The sequence below is a fragment of the Procambarus clarkii genome, chromosome 66, assembly GCF_040958095.1.
Source record: "Procambarus clarkii isolate CNS0578487 chromosome 66, FALCON_Pclarkii_2.0, whole genome shotgun sequence".
In the NCBI taxonomy this organism is placed as follows: domain Eukaryota; kingdom Metazoa; phylum Arthropoda; class Malacostraca; order Decapoda; family Cambaridae; genus Procambarus; species Procambarus clarkii.
In genome coordinates, this window is record NC_091215.1 from 22,018,776 (window position 1) to 22,030,830 (window position 12,055).

The 12,055-nt window shown below is 49.8% G+C and overlaps 1 long non-coding RNA gene across 1 annotated transcript in view; it reads right to left on the reverse strand.

The window, feature by feature from the left end:
* Positions 1 to 668: 668 nt before the first annotated feature.
* LOC138355112 (uncharacterized) overlaps positions 669 to 12,055 on the reverse strand; it is a 74,174-nt gene continuing 62,787 nt past the window's right edge. The window contains exon 2 of the long non-coding RNA XR_011223830.1: positions 669 to 1,078. This is a non-coding gene — a long non-coding RNA (uncharacterized lncRNA). The remainder of the gene's footprint in view (positions 1,079 to 12,055) is intronic.

Consider the following 12,055-nt stretch of genomic DNA (forward strand, 5'->3'; position numbering starts at 1 on the left):
TGTGACACCCGTGTGACAGGTGTCAGACGTCTGGTGTCTCTGTGACACCCGTGTGACAGGTGTCAGGCGTCTGGTGCCTCTGTGACACCCGTGTGACAGGTGTCAGGCGTCTGGTGCCTCTGTGACACCCGTGTGACAAGTGTCAGGCGTCTGGTGCCTCTGTGACACCCGTGTGACAGGTGTCAGGCGTCTGGTGCCTCTGTGACACCCGTGTGACAAGTGTCAGGCGTCTGGTGCCTCTGTGACACCCGTGTGACAGGTGTCAGGCGTCTGGTGCCTCTGTGACACCCGTGCCACAGACTCATAACAAGGCGCTGTGCCAAAACGAGAAGCGAGTACTTACCGAACATTGGCGAGGGTGTGGCGTCTGTTCCGTAGTAGACGGCTGTGGTACTTCTGCAGCTCTCCGATGGTACCAGTCTCAGCCTCCATGGTGGTAGTAGATGGGGGGTGGTGGTGGTGGTAGCAGCAGTGGTAGCGGAGGCTGGTGGTAGTTGTTGTAGCAACAGTGCGGTTCAATGCGTTGCAAAGATTTCACTCGCTGAAATATCACAGGATTTTTTCTTATTTTTTATGCTTCATGCCGTGGAGATTGGGCAGACAGCGGCTTCCCTTCCCAGTAATGAGCACTGGCTTTCTATTCCATGGATTTTTGTCGCTTTATTATATTTTTCTTTCTTTTTTATTTATACGCAATCGTCAAGCCAAGACTGAAAATAATCACATCACTATTTTCCTCTGGTTACTATCAACAGCACATCATCTTCACAATTCGTGATGCCTGGTCACTTCACTATCTTTTCTGGGGTGGCAAATATGCCGTCACACATCACCGCATGGTACACTATCGAGGGGAAAAGGGGCTGGTTTAATGGGAGCACATTGCAAGGAGAGGAAGATATTGCAACAAAGGCCACAGGGACGTCACCTCCGGTAGTTATAAAGCTGTTGCAAACATAAGCAGGACGAGGCTGCCCGCAGCTTAAGCGTCAGCAGTTATCGCCCGGCTTAAAGAGCTTCTTCACAGAGGGAGACCATTTCACCAGCCTTTAAAGTCCGATATACTCTCTTAATGAAACTGTAAAGATGGGGAAAATATTGAATCTTCACGACGCACCCAAACACCCACAAACGTTTTACAGCATAACGAAATCCTCGTTAATCGCAGCATTATGAGCTCATCTGTGATGCCACGAAGCATTTTTAAAGTTGCAATGGAAAAATGTTCATTGTTTACAGAGACCCTTTCAGTGTCAAGTGAAATTTGGAGAAAATACCAAAATGTTCAATGTGTTTGAAGGCTGCCTAGTAACAACACGTGATGAGTTGCAACATGCGACTAACGACGCCGTGCAACGTACCTCATAACGACGCCTTCCAACATGCGACTAACGACGTCTTCCAACATGCCACATATCAACGCCGTGCAACATGCCACATATCGACGCCGTGCAACATGCCACATATCGACGCCGTGCAACATGCCACATATCGACGCCTTCCAACATGCGACTAACGACGCCGTGCAACATGCCACATATCGACGCCTTGCAACATGCCACATATCGACGTCTTCCAACATGCCACATATCGACGCCGTGCAACATGCCACATATCGACGCCTTCCAACATGCGACTAACGACGCCGTGCAACATGCCACATATCGACGCCTTGCAACATGCCACATATCGACGTCTTCCAACATGCCACATATCGACGCCTTGCAACATGCGACTAACGACGCCTTGCAACATGCGACTAACGACGCCTTGCAACATGCGACTAACGACGCCTTGCAACATGCGACTAACGACGCCTTGCTCGCCGAAAAACGAAGAAAGTTACCCTCAGCTTTTGCATTAAAATGATTTTCTAATACACGTTAGAAAAATAATGTTTTTTGAAGAAAATATAATAATTCTATATTTAATCCTGCCTCTCTGCCTTGCCACAGAGGAACCCAGCACTAAGACGACGTTCTGCGTCTGTCTGTCTGTCTGTCTGTCTGTCTGTCTGTCTGTCTGTCTGTCTGTCTGTCTGTCTGTCTGTCTGTCTGTCTGTCTGTCTGTCTGTGTCTTCGTGTCTACCTGCCTCAGCAAGACCAGGAGGTATTGCAGCCGATACATAGGGCCGGGAAGGGTACCTTGCTTTATATTCTAACTTTAAATCTGAAGACATTTGATGGTGGCTATAAAGTGTTCGTTTACATTTGTTACATCTAAATCTCCCAAACCCGCATCACAATACTACTTCAGCGATTAAAAAGACTCCAAAAGTTCCACTGACTGGGCTTCACTCACGGCTCCTCCAAGAGTTACAGGACGCAAATTGCGTTGTTATTTCTACAATGGACTCTGGCACACTTTGGATGGTGTTATCCAGAGCCACACCATGTGGCTCTGGATAACTCATCCAAAGGGTGGATTTAAAAGAGGAGGATTTAGCAGATAGATCGAAACGGGGGATTTACACGGATGATATATTGAACTCTTTCTCCCAGTAATAAAATTCGCATTTTATTACCGACACTGAACATTCTCAAGAGATGTTATCGCATAACCTTAAAGCTTTTTATTAAGCTAGAAGCTATGAAATAAAAAAAGGCATTAGCGTAGTCGTGGACGGATTAAAGCCCGCCTTTGAAATAGCCGTCTGGCTCAGAGCACGCGATCCCAGTGCTTTTTTGGAAATGAAAATATCGTGAATGTGTTTGTGAGAGAGAGAGAGAGAGAGAGAGAGAGAGAGAGAGAGAGAGAGAGAGAGAGAGAGAGAGAGAGAGAGAGAGAGAGAGAGAGAGAGAGAGAGAGAGAGAGAGAGAGAGAGACAGACAGAGACAGAGACAGAGAAAGAGAGAGAGAGAGAGAGAGAGAGAGAGAGAGAGAGAGAGAGAGAGAGAGAGAGAGAGAGAGAGAGAGACAGACAGAGACAGAGAAAGAGAGAGAGAGAGAGAGAGAGAGAGAGAGAGAGAGAGAGAGAGAGAGAGAGAGAGAGAGAGAGAGAGAGAGAGAGAGAGAGAGAGAGAGAGAGAGAGACAGACAGAGACAGAGAAAGAGAGAGAGAGAGAGAGAGAGAGAGAGAGAGAGAGAGAGAGAGAGAGAGAGAGAGAGAGAGAGAGAGAGAGAGAGAGAGAGAGAGAGAGAGAGAATACCCCTTGACAGGAATACTAACTAATGTGCAGGTAGAGATTAAGACAGGTAGTAGCGGAGGCAGGTAGACTATCTACAGGTAGATAGAGCAGCATGGTGCTTAAATTGACAATATCACCTGGAGCCTGACGGCTGAGTGGACAGCGCTTCGGATTCGTAGTCCCGAGGTTCCGGGTACGATCCCCGGGTTGGCGGAAACAAATGGGCAGTTTCTTTCACCCTGATGTTCCTGTTTACCTAGCAGTAAATAGGTACCTAGGAGTTAGACAGCTGCAACGGGCTGCTTCCTGGGGGTTACCCTCACAGTAGTTACTGTCGTTACTGCCTTCACAAATGTCATTATAGTCAGATTTGTGACTGCAATTATAGTACTTAGTGTTACTAAGTACTATAATTGCTATTATACTATTAGTATTACTATCGCGACCCCAACCACGACTACAACCACACCAACCACTGCGTCAACCACACCAACCACGACTACAACCACACCAACCACAGCGTCAACCACACCAACCACAGCGTCAACCACACCAACCACGACTACAACCACACCAACCACGACTACAACCACACCAACCACGGCGTCAACCACACCAACCACGACTACAACCACACCAACCACGACTACAACCACACCAACCACGACTACAATAACACCAACCACGACTACAACCACACCAACCACAGCGTCAACCACACCAACCACGACTACAACCACACCAACCACAGCGTCAACCACACCAACCACGACTACAACCACACCAACCACAGCGTCAACCACACCAACCACGACTACAACCACACCAACCACGACTACAACCACACCAACCACGACTACAATAACACCAACCACGACTACAACCACAGCGTCAACCACACCAACCACGACTACAACCACACCAACCACAGCGTCAACCACGACTACAACCACACCAACCACAGCGTCAACCACACCAACCACGACTACAACCACACCAACCACAGCGTCAACCACACCAACCACGACTACAACCACACCAACCACGACTACAACCACACCAACCACGACTACAATCACACCAACCACGGCGTCAACCACACCAACCACGACTACAACCACACCAACCACGACTACAACCACACCAACCACAGCGTCAACCACGACTACAACCACACCAACCACGACTACAACCACACCAACCACAGCGTCAACCACACCTCATCCCGCAGATCAAATACAATTACACATTAATCACTTTCGGCCGTGACTAGCAGCCAGCAAAATACAACAATCCCGAAAATACATCACAGCAACTCACAATACTTGAGTTCGCCTAAAAAACGAACTTAGGAAAATACAACCATACAATCATACTTATACTGGTGTATGAGGCGGAGAATTCGATACCGGGGCAGTATTTCTGGCGCTGCCGGCCACTGCAATGTTGCAAGACATATGACCACTTGAAAGGGAATTGCCTCGATTTTTTGTGAAGAAACGGAGTGTACCATGCACAGTACCGTATGGTGTGTACCCCCACCCGTGCACAGTACCGTATGGTGTGTACCCCCACCCGTGCACAGTACCGTATGGTGTGTACCCCCACCCATGCACAGTACCGTATAGTGTGTACCCCCACCCATGCACAGTACCGTATGGTGTGTACCCCCACCCATGCACAGTACCGTATGGTGTGTACCCCCACCCATGCACAGTACCGTATGGTGTGTACCCCCACCCGTGCACAGTACCGTATGGTGAGTACCCCCACCCATGCACAGCACCGTATGGTGTGTACCCCCCTTCCTCTGGGGATGCAACAAGCACACCACAACAGCCATCTTTATCTACACTAGTATTGCCGCCCTCAGCTGAGAGCTACTGGACAGCCCATATGTTAGGGCGGAACTCCCAGGTCCTGTGACGGCAGGTCAGACCTTACCGTATCTGCCTGTCGGCCACCAGGATTCATCACCCCTTTACACAACCGGGTACGAAACCTCTTCATTAGGTTTTGCTCCGAGGGGCGAGTTTATTGGGCAGCGGCACTCATCCTGTGAGTGGACACACTGCCATAGTGACAGTATTGGGCAGCGGCACTCATCCTGTGAGTGGACACACTGCCATAGTGACAGTATTGGGCAGCGCCACTCATCCTGTGAGTGGACACACCGCCATAGTGACAGTATTGGGCAGCGGCACTCATCCTGTGAGTGGACACACTGCCATAGTGACAGTATTGGGCAGCGCCACTCATCCTGTGAGTGGACACACCGCCATAGTGACAGTATTGGGCAGCGGCACTCATCCTGTGAGTGGACACACTGCCATAGTGACAGTATTGGGCAGCGCCACTCATCCTGTGAGTGGACACACCGCCATAGTGACAGTATTGGGCAGCGGCACTCATCCTGTGAGTGGACACACCGCCATAGTGACAGTATTGGGCAGCGCCACTCATCCTGTGAGTGGACACACTGCCATAGTGACAGTATTGGGCAGCGCCACTCATCCTGTGAGTGGACACACCGCCATAGTGACAGTATTGGGCAGCGGCACTCATCCTGTGAGTGGACACACTGCCATAGTGACAGTATTGGGCAGCGCCACTCATCCTGTGAGTGGACACACCGCCATAGTGACAGTATTGGGCAGCGGCACTCATCCTGTGAGTGGACACACTGCCATAGTGACAGTATTGGGCAGCGCCACTCATCCTGTGAGTGGACACACCGCCATAGTGACAGTATTGGGCAGCGGCACTCATCCTGTGAGTGGACACACCGCCATAGTGACAGTATTGGGCAGCGCCACTCATCCTGTGAGTGGACACACCGCCATAGTGACAGTATTGGGCAGCGCCACTCATCCTGCGAGTGGACACACCGCCATAGTGACAGTATTGGGCAGCGGCACTCATCCTGTGAGTGGACACACCGCCATAGTGACAGTATTGGGCAGCGGCACTCATCCTGTGAGTGGACACACCGCCATAGTGACAGTATTGGGCAGCGCCACTCATCCTGTGAGTGGACACACCGCCATAGTGACAGTATTGGGCAGCGCCACTCATCCTGTGAGTGGACACACCGCCATAGTGACAGTATTGGGCAGCGCCACTCATCCTGTGAGTGGACACACCGCCATAGTGACAGTATTGGGCAGCGGCACTCATCCTGTGAGTGGACACACCGTCATAGTGACAGTATTGGGCAGCGCCACTCATCCTGTGAGTGGACACACCGCCATAGTGACAGTATTGGGCAGCGCCACTCATCCTGTGAGTGGACACACCGCCATAGTGACAGTATTGGGCAGCGCCATTCGTCCTGTGAGTGGACACACCGCCATAGTGACAGTACTAGGCAGCGGCACTCATCCTGTGAGTGAACACACCGCCATCGTGACCATACTAGGCAGCGGCACTCATCCTGTGAGTGAACACACCGCCATAGAGACAGTACTAGGCAGCGGCACTCATCCTGTGAGTGAACACACCGCCATAGAGACAGTACTAGGCAGCGGCACTCATCCTGTGAGTGAACACACCGCCATAGAGACAGTACTAGGCAGCGGCACTCATCCTGTGAGTGAACACACCGCCATAGTGACCATACTAGGCAGCGGCACTCATCCTATGAGTGAACACACCGCTATAGTGACCATGCTAGGCAGCGGCACTCATCCTATGAGTGAACACACCGCTATAGTGACCATACTAGGCAGCGGCACTCATCCTATGAGTGAACACACCGCTATAGTGACAGTACTAGGCAGCGGCACTCATCCTGTGAGTGAACACACCGCTATAGTGACAGTACTAGGCAGCGGCACTCATCCTGTGAGTGAACACACCGCTATAGTGACCATACTAGGCAGCGGCACTCATCCTATGAGTGAACACACCGCTATAGTGACAGTACTAGGCAGCGGCACTCATCCTGTGAGTGAACACACCGCTATAGTGACAGTACTAGGCAGCGGCACTCATCCTGTGAGTGAACACACCGCTATAGTGACAGTACTAGGCAGCGGCACTCATCCTATGAGTGAACACACCGCTATAGTGACAGTACTAGGCAGCGGCACTCATCCTGTGAGTGAACACACCGCTATAGTGACAGTACTAGGCAGCGGCACTCATCCTATGAGTGAACACACCGCTATAGTGACAGTACTAGGCAGCGGCACTCATCCTGTGAGTGAACACACCGCCATAGAGACAGTACTAGGCAGCGGCACTCATCCTGTGAGTGAACACACCGCCATAGTGACCATACTAGGCAGCGGCACTCATCCTATGAGTGAACACACCGCTATAGTGACAGTACTAGGCAGCGGCACTCATCCTGTGAGTGAACACACCGCCAAAGCAGCATGTTCAACGCTCCCCTAAATCAATTTTGTTTCATTTATTAAGTAGTTTACGAGGTCCGAGGTGCTCGTAACCTTAGGTTCCCAAGTTACGAAGCTCCTAATCTGTTTCATAAGTGTAAACAAAGCCTTCATGACTAAAGAAAGATGAACACGTTTCGTAAATGGGTGCGTGGAGAGTCCTGCCTCGCCTGTGGTTGAAAGACAGCCACTTACAGCTCACCAATCACGGTCGGTCGACACAATTTCCACCAACGAAGGACAATCGGAGAAGATCAGGGGTGACAATCGTGTCTGCATATCACGACGAAGCTGGCCCTCAGTGTGGTGTATGTCTCAGTATAGCGTGTATACTCAGTATAGCGTGTATACTCAGTATAGCGTGTATACTCAGTATAGCGTGTATACTCAGTATAGCGTCTATACTCAGTATAGCGTGTATACTCAGTATAGCGTGTATACTCAGTAAAGCGTGTATACTCAGTATAGCGTGTATACCGGGAGCCCCGGGGGTCGACCTAGACAATGACTATACATTCCCCGAGGTATTGAAGCCAGAGCCAGCGAGACTGACAGAGTTTAATCACCTTTAGGGCGGGGAATAACGTGCCGCCTCATTATACTTGGGTGACGGCTTTGTTGGAAGGGTGGGGGGGGTGACAAGTTGGGGTTAAGGAGATGGGGGATGTGGTGGAGGACAAGGTGGGGTCTGAGTCACAGTTTCCCAAGATGTTTCCGTTTGTTAAGGGGGGGGGGGGGGGATTGGTGAGGTTAGTTGAGGTGGGGGGGAGGGGGGTGTCAGGGATTGATGAGGGGGGATAGGGGTTGTAGGGGTGGTAAGGGATGGTGGGAGAGGTAAGGGTAGGGGGGGGGGGGGTCGTAGGGTGGTGGGGGTGGAGAGGAGCACGGTGACGGTGGGGGTCTGGGGGCGGGCTGCTCTTTACATATTTCATGACCAACCTCGCTCTCCACCAGCCCCCCCCCCTCACGCCACGCCCTCTCTCATACTCACGCCACGCCCTCTTCACCACTCACGCCACGCCCATTTCTTCCAATTCCGTTTAAAGTACCTCACAGTCATATAAATTCTTCCTTGGTCATTACATCAGGGCTGCCTCACAAGGGATGAGGGGGGGAGGGGGGAGAGGTCAGGGCTGCCTCACTAGGGAGGGGGAGAGGTCAGGGCTGCCTCACTAGGGAGGGGGAAAGGTCAGGGCTGCCTCACTAGGGAGGGGGAGAGGTCAGGGCTGCCTCACTAGGGAGGGGGAGAGGTCAGGGCTGGCACACTAGGGAGGGGGAGAGGTCAGGGCTGGCTCACTAGGGAGGGGGAGAGGTCAGGGCTGCCTCACTAGGGAGGGGGAGAGGTCAGGGCTGCCTCACTAGGGAGGGGGAGAGGTCAGGGCTGGCTCACTAGGGAGGAGGAGAGGTCAGGGCTGCCTCAATAGGGAGGGGATGAGGTCAGGGCTGCCTCACAAATCAGGGGCACAAGGGACATTGTGACACTATGTGGACAATGGCAAAGGGGACAAGTGCAAAGGGTGGAGGACGACAAAGGGTGGCAGCCTTGTCCTTCCCTTTGTCGTTGTCCCAGAAAAGTGGGTCAATGGAAAAGGGGGATACGACAAAGGTTGAGAAAACGACAAAAGGAAACAACGACAAAGTAGGATAAGGACAAAGGGGCTAAAAACAAAGGGGGGATAACAAAGGGGGGGATAACGACAGAGGGATAACAAAGGGGGGATAACAACAAAGGGGGGGATAACGACAGAGGGATAACAAAGGGAAGGATAACAACAAAGGGGGGGATAACGACAGAGGGATAACAAAGGGAAGGATAACGACAAAGAGGATAACAAAAAAGGGTCCCACGACGCACATGGTAGGTCACGGTATATGGAGAAAATAACGTGGAATTCCACAAATCATCGAGGCAGAATAAGGGCCAAACCCCTTCATCATACCTTTTACCCTTCATCATACCTTTTACCCTTCATCATACCTTTTACCCTTCATCATACCTTTTACCCTTCATCATACCTTTTACCCTTCATCATACCTTTTACCCTTCATCATACCTTTTACCCTTCATCATACTACGATGATCTGAAGTTAAGTAGACAATAATGTTTCAATAAGGGATCTCGACCGTGTCTCCCACAGTAACGCCAGGTCAATATAATATTGACCAACGTCCTCACCTTGATGAATGAATATATTTTGTGTGACTGTTGCATGGCTCTGCATGGCAGTGTAAGTGATCAATGCTGCATGCCTTGGTGTGGGAGAAAGGGGGGAGGGAGGGGGAGGGAGGGAGAAGGGTGGGAGGGGGGATCGGAGAGAGAGAGGGAGAGAGGGAGGGAGAGAGGGAGGGAGGGAGAGACGAGGTGTGTAATTGATTTAGAATTCGCGTTGTCTTGCATTAAGGGAACTCTAGTACTGTCGTTACACGTCTGGAACACAATCTTCACAAGACTATAACTTCCTTGTGATCCTCTTGCATTGTTGCTCTTAGATCTGCTCTTGCATTGTTGCTCTTAGATCTCTGCTCTTGCATTGTTGCTCTTAGATCTGCTCTTGCATTGTTGCTCTTAGATCTCAGCTCTTGCATTGTTGCTCTTAGATCTCAGCTCTTGCATTGTTGCTCTTAGATCTGCTCTTGCATTGTTGCTCTTAGATCTGAGTCTCAACATCACCTGACTAACTTTGTTTACATCCAGCAATAGTTGACATTTATCTATGCACTCAACTACTTTTTTCCCTGGACACATCTGGATTTTTTTTTGGTGCACGTGCGTGCGTGGGTGCGTGCGTGCGTGCGTGCGTGAGTACCAAGCGGCACTCTCGCGAGCCGCTTCTAATTTTGTATTACTTTTTTTTTGGCCTTAGTAACGCATGCGTGCGAAATACGACGTTCTTTGTAGGGCAGGTTGGCCTGCTAGCCTTCTCGTACCTGTTGTGTTATAATTTAACTATTCTGTCGTTTGAATTCTTCGTTGGGTGTGGCAGTAACGCTGTGGATGGAGGTGGCTTCCACAACTTCTCTTTCAGTGATCTCTCACCTGTTGACCACACGTACACGGTACCAGTATTGCCTTATATTTCTTCCACACACTCACTCACTCTCACTCTGTGTGTGTGTGTGTGTGTGTGTGTGTGTGTGTGTGTGTGTGTGTGTGTGTGTGTGTGTGTGTGTGTGTGTGTGTGTGTGTGTGTGTGTGTGTGTGTGTGTGTGTGTGCTCACCTAGCTGTATTCATCTAGTTGTGGTGGCTGAACTTTGGCTCTTTGGTCCCGCCTCTCTACTGTCAATCAACTGATGTACAGGTTCCTGAGCCTACTGGGCTCTATCACATCTACACTTGAAGCTGTGTATGGAGTCAGCCTCCACCACATCACTGCCTAATGCATTCCATTTGTCAACTACTCTGACACTAAAAAAAACTAATGCCTCTATGTTTCATTCATTTGGGCACTCAATTTCCACCTGTCCTTCGCCTCATGTGCGTGTGCCCCATCAATTCCTTTGAGAATCTTGTATGTGGTGATCATGATGTGATTCCCGACCCTCTCGTCTGATGATAACAACTACTGGCTGGTTGGTACGTATCAACTTGACTAACAATGTTGATATTACGTAGCGTGTTTAGTATGTCATTTTGGTAAATCATGATGACGTCTGGTAAAGTTCTAACTTCATTTCCGCCAATGGCAGTATAGGTCACGTGATCTAAATAGCCAATGAGGGTGGAGACCTATGACGTCACGCATCAGCGAGAACGTCTGTGGTTGGGATATTGACTGAAGACAGAAGTAGAACCATCTCAACTGCTGAAGAAAGCAGCAGTCAGTAATGGACAGTGGAACTGCCTTCCACTCTGCAGGAAACTGCTTTCATTGTTACATAGGGCAAGATGAGGCTGTCACCGCCTCCCGCCCCGTCCAGCGGCTGCACCCACTGCTGCAATTGACACTTGCAACATGTGATACTTTAATTGTTGGGAGATGGCTGATAAACATTTACTGAACAAATGCAAAGATATTTTAGTTTACATATCTATATATATCTCCCTAAATTCATTTGACTGAGTATTAAGCATCATTTGATAAGGTGAATATTGATCAATATGTCCAGGGCTATGCGAGATTGGGGTGATCATTCCTTAATATCTTATTGGCATTATCAATACTTTCGTAATATTGACTTTAATAAGTCATGTGTTATTACCAGTGATTACTGACAATATATGTGAATTAATAATGTATACATGTGTTTAAGGTTTTCTGCAGATGTTCTGCTGGCCACTCTCTCTCTCTCTCTCTCTCTCTCTCTCTCTCTCTCTCTCTCTCTCTCTCTCTCTCTCTCTCTCTCTCTCTCTCTCTCTCTCTCTCTCTCTCTCTCTCTCTCTCTCTGACATTATTCTATATAGCATTGTATGGTATATACTTAATAGCACCTGACAGTAGTTAAGCAACTTTAGTCTCCTTTTGACCATAATGGCGCTGTTGACCGTCTTACAGCTCTCTGGTACTTGACCTCTTAGCTGCGACTTTCG